At 51.2% G+C, this 14,647-nt stretch overlaps 1 protein-coding gene across 4 annotated transcripts in view; it reads right to left on the minus strand.

The window, feature by feature from the left end:
* Positions 1 to 14,647, minus strand: part of RIPOR3 (RIPOR family member 3) — a 72,959-nt gene that overhangs the window by 36,726 nt on the left and 21,586 nt on the right. Inside the window, exon 2 of one of the 4 annotated variants that reach the window (XM_047746851.1) lies at positions 1,840 to 1,964. The exons of 1 other annotated variant lie outside the window; for it this stretch is intronic. The gene's annotated coding sequence lies outside the window, so the exon portion shown is untranslated. Of the gene's footprint in view, positions 1 to 1,839; positions 1,965 to 3,518; positions 3,647 to 9,577; positions 9,942 to 14,647 lie in introns of those variants that run through there. 2 more of the 4 variants (XM_047746852.1, XM_047746853.1) reach the window with 2 other exon arrangements.

Raw genomic sequence — 14,647 nt, forward strand, 5'->3', positions numbered from 1 at the left:
CTGATCGCCACCAACAGGCTCCCATCACGCTCCCATCACCTGGTGTGCGCGGGGCCCCTGGGAAAGACGGCAGGTCTTTGGGGAAGGGGCCTCTTGGGGCTGCCGTGGGGGTAAGAGTGTGCGTGCAGCTGGGGCACGTGACTGGGAGAGACGGGCTGGAGGCACGATAACAGAGCTGGGGGCACGAGAGCTGATCCTCCGGGAAGCACGAGACGGACAGCTGAAGCCCCTTGCACATGCAGCCTCCACGCTGCTCTGTGGCTGTAGGACCAGCTCTAGAAAACAGGCTGGCCGAGGGGCGCCTGGGGGGCTCAGTCGGTTAAGCGTCTGCCTTCAGCTCAGGTCATGATCCCAGGGTCCTGGGATCGAGCCCCCAGAGCGGACTCCTTGCTCAGCAAGGAGCCTGCTTCTCCCTCTCCCTTTGCCGCTCCCTCTCCCGCTCCCCCTGCTTATGCGTTCGCTCTCTTTCTCTCTGTCAAATAAATTAAATCTTGAAAGAAAGGAAGGAAGGAAGAAAGCAAAAGAGACCAGCCGGGAGGGCCCAAGATAGAGGGATGGTGTAGACAGACCCCTCCTGGTGCTGACCTCATTGGCAGGTCGGGGTGAGGCCAAGCAGGGCTCAGTGTTCTTGGCCAGGCACCTGTTTGATGTCAAAGACCGAGAGCGGTAATACTGCTAATGAGAACCAACACTGTGAGAACACTTGCTGTGGTTCCCCGCCCTGTTCTAAGAATTAACTCGTTTCATCCCTGGTACCCAGAGAGTTTGGCCTCCACGGCGCTCTGGATCCACTGAGCGGCACCCCCTTCCCACATCCTGGACACTCAGCATCTCCCCACAGCACCCTTCTGAGGCGGGCACTGCTACCACCCCCATTTTACAGACTGAGAGACTGAGGCTTGCGGAGCTGAAGTGGCTGGAACTCACAAGAGGCAGCATCATGTCACTGTAACTCCCCTGCAAACACCTGTGTGGGCAGTGTGCCTCCGGCGTGTGTGCACACTCAACACACCCTGGCCGTGACCGAGCACCATGTGTAGGACTCTACCCAGAAACCCTCGCCGCACGCTGGGTGTGGGAGGGTCTTGTCCTCAGCACTGACCCTTTGGGCCAGATCATTCTTTGCCGTGGGGTTCGTCCTGTGTATTTATCATTGCTGGGTACCAGGAGCCCTGCCCCCTCCAGGGTGACAACTGGGGGTGTCTGCAGACACTGCCACGTGTTCCCCGGGAGGCAGAATCGCCTCCAGTGGGAACCACTGGGTTCAAGGCTGCGCTTCAGTCTGTGCTCAAGGACTAGTGAATTAGCATCGTGGGCGTTAGGGATCATTTCTGCAGCTGCTGAAAATGGCAGTGAAGGGACTTACTCTGTTGGTTACAAATGGGGGGGGCCCAGCAGCCCAAAAGCTACAGAAGGGGCCCTGGGGCCACAGCCTCTGCACCCCCCACCCCCCGTGCGTGCACCCGCACACTCACACCGGGATGTGGCCAAGGGCCTGGGGACTGAGCGCGACGGCTCGAGCTCAGAGAAGAGCTTGGGGGCCTCCTCGGGCATCTGCTGTCACATCCGAGCCCTGCGCGAGACCCCAGCCTGGCAGCGAAGAGAGGCCCAAAGGCAGCCTACTCGTTTCATCCGAAAGACCCTGACCACTGATGAACACACACCGGCCCGGGTTCACTTAACACAAGCACACTTAACACACACTTGGATTCGGCTCCGCACTGAATGAGCTGAACTCTCTGCAGTAGGGGACACAGACCCTCCCGGGGGCTCACCCACACAGCATTACAGCCGCCTCTCCTAACCCTGCCTACGGCGGAGCAAGAATGCCATTCCCACCTGCTGACTCCGGGAGAAAGGCCCGGTGCTCGCCCTGGGCCAAGGTCACAGGGCACAGGGGGCTTGTGCGTGGGGCCCACGGGAATGGTCGGATTACTTTTAAAACCAGAAGATCAGAAATAAACCTATAGAGCGCCTGGGTGGCTCAGTGGGTTAAAAGCCTCTGCCTTTGGCTCAGGTCATGATCCCAGGATCCTAGGATCGAGGATCCTAGGATCACAGGGAGCCTGCTTCCTCCTCTCTCTCTCTGCCTGCCTCTCTGCCTATTTGCGATCTCTGTCAAATAAATAAATAAAATCTTAAAAAAAAAAAAAAGAAATGTATCTGTAGGTTAAACAGAATGTCTTATTATATGATATCGTATGTGTTACATATTAATAGCATGTGTTTTTAAATGGAATTTATCCAACCTTATACCAATTCAGTCGTAACATACACAATTTAATATTTCTTATGGAGAAAGAGTCCCTCGAAGGCCAAGGTGCTGGGGGCTTAAGAAGGTCATCACGGACCCTGCCCTTTGCCCGCCCTCCCTTGAACAGTGCTGCTCCCTCTCCCCCCAAGGCTCCCTCTCTAGCTCCTTCCCCACCCCACCACCTTGCTCCTCAGCCTGGCCCTAACCCTAACCTTAACCCAGCCTCACAGAGACAGAGGACCAGAGAGAGAGCCAGCTCCTTGACCTTGTGCTTGACCTGAATACACTCTTTTGACCTTCACCAAAATGCTACGCCATGTGTGCCACTTTGTCCTGTTCTGGCCCATAGGATCTAGAAGTTCCAGCCCAGGCAGCCCGACTTCCAAGTCAGCCTCTTATCCACAAGCCTTCACTGCCAGCTTTCCAGAACTGGCAGGGGCTTTGCCGACGTCATTGAGCCTTGGACCCCACGCCCCACCCTCAGTCTCCCACTGAGTCCTGGTCAGATTCTCCCCTTCTTGGACAGTTGGATCGCTTCCTCCTCTCACCTCATTCATGTGTTTTCTCTGGGGCGTGGGCAAGTGGGCTTTTTCACCCTCCTCTCCCTGATTGCTCATGAGATGGAGAGTATTTCTGTAAGCTCATTATCTTTAGCATCTCCCGTTCTGGAACTTACCAGTTCATGTTCTTTTGTCCCAGCTACCTAGCTTTTTCTTGGTGACTTCTAGTGTTCTTCCAGCCCCTCGCCCTTTTTCTTGTTCTTCATGATGTGTCTGTGTGTGCGTGTGTGTATGTGTAGCAAAAGCTCCAAATATTTATGTGACCAGATCTGTCAGCATTGTCCTTCTACATTTTAAGAGTTTGGAACCTGCTCTCTGCACCTCTAAGATTAAGTTTCTACTCTGTAGACCACTGAAGTCTAGCTCCTTGGGTGAGAATTTCGTCTTCCCGGCCAGGCTGTAAAGTCCTCAACAGCCTCTCCCTCCTCCGCAGAGGGCCTTGGCCAAGAGATTTCACTCTCTGCTCTACTTCTCAGAAACACCCTGAGTCGGTTCCCTCCTTTTCATCCCCTCCCCCAGCGCCAGGCCCCCACCCCTGCCACCTTTCTGGTCTTCACTGGTCCCCCTGCCTCCACCTGGCCCTCTGCCCCAACATGAAAACCACAATGAGCTTTTAAAAATGTCCATCAGGTTTCTGACATCCTTCCTCAGGCTTGCAGCTTCTGGACACACCTAGAACTGAAATCTTACCCCTGGAACTGTACCTGCAAGGCTCCGAAGAGAGGCCTCGTTCAGGGGTGCCTCGGGATGGAGCCCAGAGAGGGACAGGCGAGAGCTCCCTATCCTCTGCCCAGGAAGGCAAGAGCACCTTTTGTGCCCTTTCTCCTCCCCCCGCCAGAATGAATCACAACTGATCTTGTTCTAGTAAAGGCAGGGGCTGGGGAAGACTTGCAGAGTCTTCACATAACCCATCCTACCTCCACCCGTTCTCACCCAGCCTGGGAGGCAGGCAGGAAGAGGTGTCAGCCCCTCGCCCTGTTTACAGCTTAATGCTGTGGCTCAGAGAGGGCAGGTGGTTTTACCACACTCACACAGCCGGGGGAAGGGGGTGGGTGGAGACGTCTGGCAGGGAGGAAATACTGGTGTTCAAATGCATTTTGAGCACTTGAGTAGTGGCACATGAGGACAGAGGCTGAATAGGGACCTCACTGGGAGACCCTGGGTGGGTGAGGGGCTAGGGCTCTACTGGGGAGCCCAGCAGTATTAACACTTCAAGCCCCCCCCACTGGAGTTGTTCTTGCGCTGTCCCTGCAGTCGCCTAACCTGGCGCTCGCATCTGAATGAGGATCCAGGTCCCCGTGGGGCAGAGTCAGACTCCAGGAATGCCCAAGGTCCCCGGCCAGCAGGTCTGGGACTCCTGCATAGGCACGTGGGCTGGTTCAGGGGGACTGTTTGCTGATGGAGGCTGTTAGCAACACTGGAAATGGTCAGGGGTTCTCCCAGAGATGAGCCATCTGGTCATCCCAAGATAAACAATTTACAAAAGACACATGTAGACAGCCTGCCGTTTCAGTTTTTCTTTTTACAAGGCGATGTGCCATTTCCTCTCCCTTCTGGTGCCAACTGCAGAGACAGAGGCTGTCCCAGGCACCCAGGCCCTAGCTCCTGTGTTTCCCTGGGACAGGGGAAATGTTTCTTGCCCCATCCTCAGGGCTGAGTGACTCTATGCCAGAGGCTAACCCACATGGTAAGGAGAGTGGACTCCCTCCCAAAGGAACAGCTTTATTTTCTAGAACCTGAAGTCTTGAATTTCCAGAATCTTCAGCCTAAAATCCATTTCCTTTTGGAAGAAGACCCCTACTGGTCTCCCCAGGTATTGCAGCCCTGCTCTACCAGCCGTGGCAAATGCCCACACAGAAGAGAGGGGATCCGTTTCCAATGTTCAGAGCAAAGCCAGTGGATTCCCAGGCATGCAAGACATGTGTGTGGCTTAACAGCCTGAAATAAACAGTTTGTGCTGGAACTGTAATCCTGGAGTTTCCAAAAAGTGTTGCAAAACACCCCAGGCGGACTCTGGAGTTTGTGTACTACAAGCTGTTTATCAATTAATTCCTTCTTTGCCGAACATTCTTACTTGGCCTACTGGGAGAGGAGTTTGGTGGGATTGCATCTCCGATTTTGTAATGAAAATCACCAGGGAAAGAGGGTTCACTTTGGGGAGGCTCATGTTACAGAAGATGTGGCTGGAACAGGTGGTTCCCATACGCACGAGGCTAGTACGAAGTCCTGAGCTCATGGAATAAGGAAGGGGACCTCTGGGGACGGGGATGTGGGGACTGTGCTGTAATTTGTGAGCTACATGTCCACAGAGTCACAGGAAGGTGAGGAGTGTAAGCCTTGATTAAAAAAAAAACAAAAAACAAAAAACAAAAAAACCCACACAAAACAAAACAAAAAAAACAACCAAGGTTAAGTCCATACTTTGCCTCTTCCTAGCTCTGTGACTTAGACAAGTCTGAGCCTCAGTTTCTCCATCTGTAAAATAGGGATCATTGATGTTACTTTCTATAACTTGCTTTACCGTTGCAAGAACATGCCTTTTTCCCTCTCTGTTAAAAGGAAAAACCAAGCTACAATGTATAGCTTTGTCTACTGCTTTGCATCCCAAGGTTAGAGCCCTGAGGATGTGTATCAGCTTTCTGCGGCTGCTGTAACAAAGTATACGGTAAACCAGGTAGCTTAAAGCAACAGAAATGTTAACCTCTCACAGTTCTGGAAGCTAGATGTCCAAAATCAAGGTGTCAGTAGGGCCGTGTCCCTCTAAAAGATCTAGGAATCTAGGAAAGGGTCCCTCCTTGCCTCTCCCAGCTTCTGGTGGTGGCTGTCCGTCCTCAGCGCCTCTTACCTGGCCATTGCCCCTCTCCCGTCTCTGCCTAGGGGGGTCATGCCGCCTTGTCCCAATGGTCTCTGTCTTCACAAGGCATTGCCCTCTTGTTATAAGGGCACCATCGCTGAACTAGGGCCCGCCCTAGTGACCTTGACCTGACGACATCTGCAAAGACCCTATTTCCAAATAAGGTCAAATGCACAGGGACAAGGGGATAGGACTTCAACAGATCTTTGGGGGGACACAATTCAACCTCAGGTAGAAAATACTTCGTTTAATCCAGCAGTTTAAGGAGACTCTGGATGTGTCAAGGTGGGCCCCAAGCATTGGTGGGTGGGAGAGAAGATACTAGTTCAGTATAAGAAAGCACAGAAATGCACTTGCTGATAATGGACAGCAGGGGAAAGGAGGGCTTGGGGGATGGGAGGGGACAACACATGAAAGTCTCCAGGCAATGAAATCTTAGGATGGGGATTCTTAAATTTACTCCCAGATGTGCTCGCCCGCCTTCCCATTTCCCCCTATTCTCTAGACTTTCTCTCTTCCTGACAGCACCCATTTTCCTTCTGAGGACCTAGTTTTTGCCCATCTGCTATAGGTCTGCCGGGCCTGGCCCCGGAGCCCCACGGTCCCCTTAACACGGACAGGCCCAAGAGCCATACCAGGCGAAGCAGGCACAGCCTCCTTGGAAAAGGAAAGCGGGGGTGGGCAGACAGGAGATGGAACACATTGGATTTCGTTCATTCTGGTTCAATGGGGCCCTGGCCGGAATGTCTGCTGTGAGCCCACCTTGAGTTCTGGAGCTCTTGGTTCAGGCCCATTTCCAGGCCTGTGCACATTCCCAGTGACCTTCCGGGAGACCCCCTCAGCTCAAGTCAGCCAGATCCTTCCCACGGGCTCACAACAGTTATCTCTAGAGCCCACTCTGGCGGGCTGGTGTCAGCAGTACTTTAGGGAAAATGAAAGAATCTGAGCAGTGTCCAGCATGGGATACAAGGAGAAAAGACAGTGATTTCAGAAGAGCAGAGAATTTTTAAAAATCAGCACATGTCAGCATAAAGGTATCTAGAAGAAATGTTGAAACCCTCAAGAATCGTTAGGGGTCACGGGAGCCACGGTTCTGGATTTCTCACTGGAATCTTGGGCCTTGGTTTACATATTAAAAGGGGGGGTACCCTATGGGAAGTCTGGAAGATGTGGGCATCCGGGGGCTGACACTTGGGGCAGGGAAATGCCTGGTGCCCACTGATACAGGACAGTGGTGACTACTACCTGACACACTGCCACCCCCCCTGGAGCGGGTGGCCCCTTGCTTTTGGCCGGTGTACCACAGCCTGAGCCAGACCGCCTCCCCTGCTGCGTGGCTGGGCCTCTGCCAAGCTGGGACCTTCCTGAGCACATGCTGTTTTGATTCTGCGCCCCTCAGGCTTTATTGGTTTTTCCTGCTAAATGAGGTGGTTTGCCCAGCCCAGTGGTAGTTCCCGTAAAAGCTGGAGTTCCGATGACCCAATGTGGCGAGTTGACAGGGAGGCACTCCCTGAAAGATGGGCTGGCTGGAAATGGTGCTTCCCCCCTTCCAAGGATGGTGATGAGATCTGAGGGCTCTAAGAGGAGGCAGGGGTCCTGTGGATGCCGAGAGCCCTGGGCTGGGGGTCAGTAATCTGGACTTGAGCCCTTGCTGGACTAGGTAGGCATTCTCCTCTCTCTCGTGGGCAAAATGGGGATAAAGCACGTACGTCACAGCACCGCTTCTGAGCTCCAACAGGAGTACAGACATAGAATCAGTCTGAAAACCATGAAGCTCTAACCAATGAACGGTTGTACCGGTATCAGTCCTGCTATCATGACCATTTTTTAGTAAAACCCAAGACCTTTTGTGGCCAGGCAGAATATTAAGATGACCTTGCATAATCCTTTCCCCTTGGAGTGGGATGGAACCTGTGAATGTAATGAGATATGCCTCCTGTGATTGTGTCACCTTCTGTGGCAGAGGGGAGACTATCCTGGGTGGGTCTGACCTTATCAGGTGAGCCCTTAAACAGGACTGGCTCTTCCAGTCAAAAGAGGTTTAAAGTAAGAGAGGGATTCCATGTGAGGGAGAGTCTCTCCATTGATGGCTTTGAAAATGGGGGAGGCTTGTGGGAAGGAATATGGTGGGCCTCCAGAAGCTGAAAGTGACCCGGCTGGCCACTGGTCATGAAGAAGAGACCTCAGTCCTATAGCTACATGGAACCAAATGACACCCTCAAGAGTGATCTTGAAAGTGGATTTGTCCCCAGGCCCTCTGGACGGCAACTCAGCCTGACTAATATCTTGAATCGAGCCTTACAATGCCCTCGACAGAGAACCCGGCCCCATCAACTCTGGCTCACCAAACCAGGACTCGTAAATGGGGATTGTTCTAAGCGGCTAGGTGTGTGGCAGTCTGTTACACAGAAAACCAACACATCTGTCGAGGAAGCCTTAAAATGGAAGGCTCCCGGGGTGCATGGTGGAGACAAGGTTCAGACCCTGACCATACAGCTCACTGGTGGCCTGATGTCGGCCACACCACCTCCCTCACCTGCCAGAAACTGTTTCCTCATCTGTAAAGTGGGGATGGAAATTAAATGCATGAAGCATTGGAGCAGGGTACGTCATTAAGGCTGCGTAATAAATGCTCAAGAAACAGGAGCACCGTATGCATTAATGATTAGAAATCAGCTGATAGTTAGCAACAGTGCACCTGTGGTCTTCAGAGCCCTGTCCCCCACACCAGGGACATGGGAATGAACCCTGACCCAGTGTACTGGGAATTGCAGACCCTTGGGGAAGCAGGACCCTGAAAGTCACAACTTTGGAGACAGTAGGTGGGACGACATGACACCCTTAGCTGGCACAGAGAGCCCTGGTAGAGTTCTGTCCTCGAGATCCCCTTCACACTGGCTTTTCTGAGGAGGAATTCTGTCGCTCAGCTTCGGTCTCATTCGTCTAAAGGAAGCCCGAACACCTGCATCCCAAAGTTTATAGCAGCCGTGCCCACAATAGTCAAACTACAGAAAGAGCCCAGATGTCCATCAGCAGATGATGAAGATGTGATACACACGCGCGCGCACACACACACAAAATGGAATACTACTCAGCCATTGAAAAAAGAAATCTTGCCATTTGCAAGAACATGGATGGAACTAGAGGGTATTATGCTGAGTGAAATAAGTCAATCAGAGAAAGACAATTATCATACGATTTCACGCATATGTGGAATTTAGGAAGCGAAACAGAGGAGCATAGGGGGAAGGGAGGGAAAAATAAAATGAGACGAAATCAGAGAGGGAGACAAACCATAAGAGACTCTTAATCATAGGAAACAAACTGAGGGTTGCTGGAGAGGAGGGGGGCAGGGGGATGGGGTAACTGGGGGATGGACATTAAGAAGAGCATGTGATGTCATGAGCACTGGGTGTTCTAGAAGACTCATGACTCACTGAACTCTACCTCGAAAACTTAATACACTGTATGTTAATTGAATTTAAATTAAAAATACAAAATTTTAAAAAATAAAAATAATAATAAAGGAAGCCTAAGGCCAAGGCCTTATCCTTGGAAGAGGCTGACCCTGGACCCAGGGAGACAGGGGTGTCCAATCTCCCAGTTCTATTCCTGGCATGTGCCCTCGCCAACGCTACTGTACCCCCAAATTCTCCCAGTCTCTGAACCTCACAGCCCACCGCCCTACTCCTATGTTTCTCCCCCATCCTCGGAGCAGTCCCAAGCCCTGGCCACCCACTCACATGTCCAGACTCCGTCAGATCTTCCCCCTCTCTGTTCCCTTGGACCCAGATTGGCAACACCAGGCTGTGGGGACCATACATTCTGAATTAAACACCCCCTGACTGCTTCCCCCAGCAAATCAAATCCACAACGAGATGCCATTTCACCACCACTGAGACTACTGACCCTCCTCTGAGGGACGGACAACGAGCACCAGCGAGGACTGGAAAGATTGGAGCCTCGGACCCCGTGGGCTGGAAGCGGCGGAGCACGGGCGGCTGCTTTGGAAGACAGTACGGCCGTTCCTCCAGTGGTTCAGCACAGTTACGAGTCGGCGGGGCATTTGTCACTCCTCCACGTACACCTGGGAGAAATGAAAACACGTGTCCATGCAAGACACGCACGCAAACATTCCCAGCAGGGTTATTCTCTGAAGCCAAGAAGCCAAGACGACCCAAGTGTTCATCAACCAACGGGTGGTTCGTGAAACATGGTGCAGCCAGACAGTGGGACAGTGTTGGGTCGTATAAAGAAATGAGGCAGCCGTACATGTCCCACCGTAGATGACTCTTGGATACAGAATGCTGAGTGAAAGAAGCCAGACACAGAAGGCCACAGAGCAGATGATCCCATTTCTATGGAATGTTTAGAATAGGCAAATCCATAGAGACAGAACACAGATGAGTGGTTGCTGAAGGCTGGGAGCAGAGAAGGATGACTTCTAATGGGGGCGGTGACTGCTAATGGGGATGGAGTTTCTTGGGGGGGGCGTGGAAATGTTCTGGAATTAGATGGTAGTAACAGTTGCACAACTTTGTGAATGTGCTTAACTGTACACTTCGAAAGTATGAGTTTTAGGGGCGCCTGGGTGGCTCAGTCGGTTAAGCATCTGCCTTTGGCTCAGGTCATGATCTCGGGGTCCTGGGATGGAGTCCCATGTTGTGTCGGGCTCCCTGCTCAGCAAGGAGTCTGCTTCTCCCTCTCCCTCTACCCCACCCCGCTGCTCATGTGCTCTCTCGCTCTCTCTCTCAAAGAAATAAATAAAATCTTTTAAAATAATAAAAAATAAGAGTGTAAGTTTTATGGGGCTTTATCTCCATTTTAAAAAAATAGGTTGAAAAAAAAGTCCTGATGGCTTCTCACTGGCTGCCTAACCTTGCACAGGTGACTTGGCCTGAGCCCGAAGTTCCCCGTCTGTTGAATGAGGCCATAACAACAGCACTACCTCGTGGGTCTGCTGAGATGACCTAAGAAGATACAAGAAAGCAGTGCTCAATGAAAGGAAGTTTTAGAATTCATGTTAGGATTAGTCACTGCACGAGATAAATTAAGGTGGTTTTCTGAGGGTCTGCCTCCTCGGGCAACTCTGCTCCCATATTCCCATCCTGCCCGGCTGATTTTCTTCCTCTTTCCACCACTTGGCGTGTGATGTTCCCGCCATTCCCTCCAACACCCTGTATGTCGTTCGTGGGTAAGTCCAAGCTTGCCCTTGCCTTCGAGCCTGCCCCCCATAGCGCCTCTTCTGAGCCCCTTGCCCAGATCCACCCTCTCCCTGGGGGGGCGCCATCCTCTTCACTGATGGCAGGCTGAATCCCACCCAGAAGGTTTCACGCCCCAAGCCAGGCTCCGAGCAGCTTGTCCTGCTGTCGTGCGTCCCAGACTTGATACGTTTATTGCCTTCCTGACGTCCCCCCCTTCCCCATACCAGACTACCTCCTGTATTGCAAGGTGCTGGATACTTTTCCATAAATGACCTCGCTTTTCAGAAAATAAGCATATTTTGAAAGGACAATTTAATCGTGGCTGTAAATGAAGAGCCAGCATCATTCGCCATCAAATGATGCCAAAAGGACAGAAGCTGGAGCTGGGAGATAGTCGCACTGATCACAAAGCTGTGTCCGAGTGCAGGTAGCCACATTGTCTGCTAAGCCCATTCCTTTAAGGTCCAGAGATCAGTAGGTCTTCTCGAGGCATTAAAGACATACTAACAACAGAAAGACTCTCGCTGGCATAATCGGGACTGAGAGATCACTGAAAGGGGACTTGCGCGATCCGTGAGTCAGCGCGATTAATGCTTGCCCCCTGAATCATCTTCCCTTCTCTCCAGCAGCTTGTCACTTAAATATCACCTCCTCGTGAGCCTTTCCCAGGCTACTTATCTCAGTGGGACCAGCCCTGCCCCCCTCCATTTTCCCAATTCCCCATCTCGGTTTTTTCTCTTTAGCATTTCACACCAGCAGATATCCTCTTCACTACATTTTCCTTGTCTCCCGTCTGTCCCTCCAGCGAGAATGCATGCCCTAATGGACCAGCCCTCCCAGGAGAGGGCCTGGCCCCTGGGAGGGACTCAGTAAATACTTGCTGAATGAATGAACGGGTGCACGGATGACCGAATGGATCTTGTGCCTCCAGCAGCTTCGTACTGTCTGACTCTAGCTCCGTACCAAATCTTAACCCTTGGGAGGAGCCCAATACACAGTTGTTGAGTGTACAACCCAGGGAGGGAATGAATCCATCAGTCAACGAATTTCTGCCTGGGTAGTGAAGCTTCCAGTCTTTGAGATAACCCAGGCTTCTTCATGTGTATAGGTTTCCAAAGGCCCTAATTCTAAATTCTTCCTGCAGACTGTCTCCGGAACCAAAAGTACAGAGTCTTTGCCAAGAAAAGAGGCTGAAATTCTCAGGCCTCCGGTTGAGAACAAATAGTGCTGGTTTCCCAGGAGAAGCAAGTTAGGGACCCCAAGAAGTTGTGGGAGCTCAGGAGGTGTGGGGAGAGCATCTTCTGGAGACAGACTCCATGCCCGCCCTGGCCGGCACCCCGTGGCACCCCGCCACGTGGGAGAAGCCAGCCAGACACGCAGGCACGCTGCAGTTACTCAGTGATCCTAAGTACATCAAGATGGGCGCCCTGACGCCAGCCGCTCTGAGCAGATCTGGAATGAATTGGGGGGTTGTTAAGATCGCCAACTTAAGCCTCTTCTCACAGGAAAAATATTTATCTCACTGAGCTCCGCTTTTTGGAAAGCTGTGTCTGTAACAGTCCGCATCGATCTAGCAGAGTTTTGGCTACTGCTGGCTTTGTCTTTTCTCCTGTGTCCGGCCATGTGCATGCGTGTGCGTGCGTGTGTGTGTGTGTGTGTGTGTCCATGATTATTAAGCAATCAGCCAGAAGACACAGCCAGAACACTCTGCTCTTCTTCAACTGGAAAAAAATGGACACAAACTGAGTTTGTGGCAGGAGACACAAGACATAGATGTTTTATCATCAAAGAGGCCTGCTTGCAAGAGACAACTGTTTCTTTCCTTATCTAATATGCTCTTTTTCCCCCTGGTTTAGGGAAAAAATACAGACGAATGCAACGTGGAAAGTAAGTACTCCCATCCTTCCTAGGGGCCACAGTCAGCCTTTAGAAAGCAATTTTTTCCTTGGCTTTTCTACTCTTAGAGCCGTGGTCCTGGGTTTGAATCCCACAGCTCTGCTACTTGCTGGCTGTGAGACCTGGAGAGCCATGTTACCACTTGGGACCTCTATTTTCTCATTTGTAAGATGGAGAAATAACAGACCCACCCCTTTAGGTTGTTGGGAGGAGTAAATGTGAGAATATACACAGAGCTTAGCTTTGTTTCAGGCACACAGTAAATGATCCACCAACGGTACCTATTTTATAGGTGGAATATATATCATTTTTATACATTATTACATAGCTCACTATACCCCAACTGCTTGAGGAACATTACTTTTTAGTCATTGCTAATCTGACAACCCATTCTTTAATTTGCATTTTAAAAAAGTTCACCCACTATTTTCCTAACATGGGTTTTATTTGCCACACTGCTGAACGTTTCATCTACGCCAAGCATGGGCTAAGGGCTCTCCACCAAATATTTTAATCACACTCCTGGTGTATACCCAGACTTGACCCGATATTCATACACCCGTGTTCATGGCAACATTACGCACAGTAGCCAAAAGGCGGAACAACCCGTGTCCCATCAGCAGATGGGTAGGTAAACAAATGTGGTCTCCCTGTACACGGGAACACCGTTCGTCCTTACACTGGAAGGGAATTCTGACACAGGCTGCAACATGAATGAGCTCTGGGGACATGATGCACAGTGAAGGAGGCCAGTCATAAAAGGACAATTATGGTATGATTCCTCCTCTATGAGGTCCTTAGAGCAGTCAAAGTCCTAGAGACAGAAAGTGGAATGGCGGGTGGTGGGGGTGCCTGGGGGGCAGAGTCAGTTAAGCATCCCACTCTTGGTTTTGGCTCAGGTTGTGATCTCAGAGTCATGAGATCGAGAGCCCCCTTCCAGCCCCTGGCCCCAAGTTCTGCGCTGGGCAGGGAGCCTGCCTCTGATTCTCTCTCTCTGTCTCTCTGCCTCTCCCCAGGCTTGCGTGCCTAAGCTTGCTCTCTCCACCTCTCTCTAATAAGCAAACAAATAAATTTAAGAAGGAAGGGAGGGAGGGAGGGAAGGAAGGAAGAAGGAAGGGAGGAAGGGAAGACAATAATGGTGGGAGCCAGTGCCCGGGGGAGAGGGACCAAGGAGTTAGTGTTTAATGGGGACAGAGTTTCAGTTGGGGGAGATGAAGATGTTCTGGAGGTGGATGGTGGTGATGGTTGAACAGCAATGTGAATGTGCTTAATGCCCTGAACCATACACTTAAAAATGGGTAAGGTGGGAAATTTTATGTTATGCATATTTTCCTGGAACAAAAAGTCTTAATCTTCCTAACATCCTGTAAGGTAGATGTTTTTATTACCAACCCCCCCATCCATTCTTTAAAAGATAATGAAAGGAAGGCTCAGAGAGGTTAAACACATTCCTAGAGTCACACAGCTTATAAGTAGAAGAGCCAGGCCTAGGTGGAATTCCGTGGACATAGGAGTCAGAGGGAAACCAATCCAACGCAAGGTGGCAGGAAAAGTTAACCGTGACCGACGGGCCCTCAAGGTTCAGAGTTCAGTTCTAAATTTATTCTCTGACCTTCTTGTGGCTTCTAAATTTGGCCAAACAAGTTCTTCCAGCCTAATCGATGACGTGAGTGCATTGTTTTGAAGATGAAACCTCTTTCCTGGTATGAAAGTAATAAAATAATGCATATTTGTTTGGAGAAGTCACCCTGCCTCCTGTCCGTGGCACTCCTAGGGTGACCCGGGACTCACTGATAGCAGAGACATGTCACAGAGCCTGAGTCTGAATTTCTCCTCCTGAAAGAACCAGAAACAGAGCCTCAGGAAACAGTGAGGCTGA

Source organism: Lutra lutra, chromosome 9, assembly GCF_902655055.1.
Source record: "Lutra lutra chromosome 9, mLutLut1.2, whole genome shotgun sequence".
Classification (NCBI taxonomy): Eukaryota; Metazoa; Chordata; class Mammalia; order Carnivora; family Mustelidae; genus Lutra; species Lutra lutra.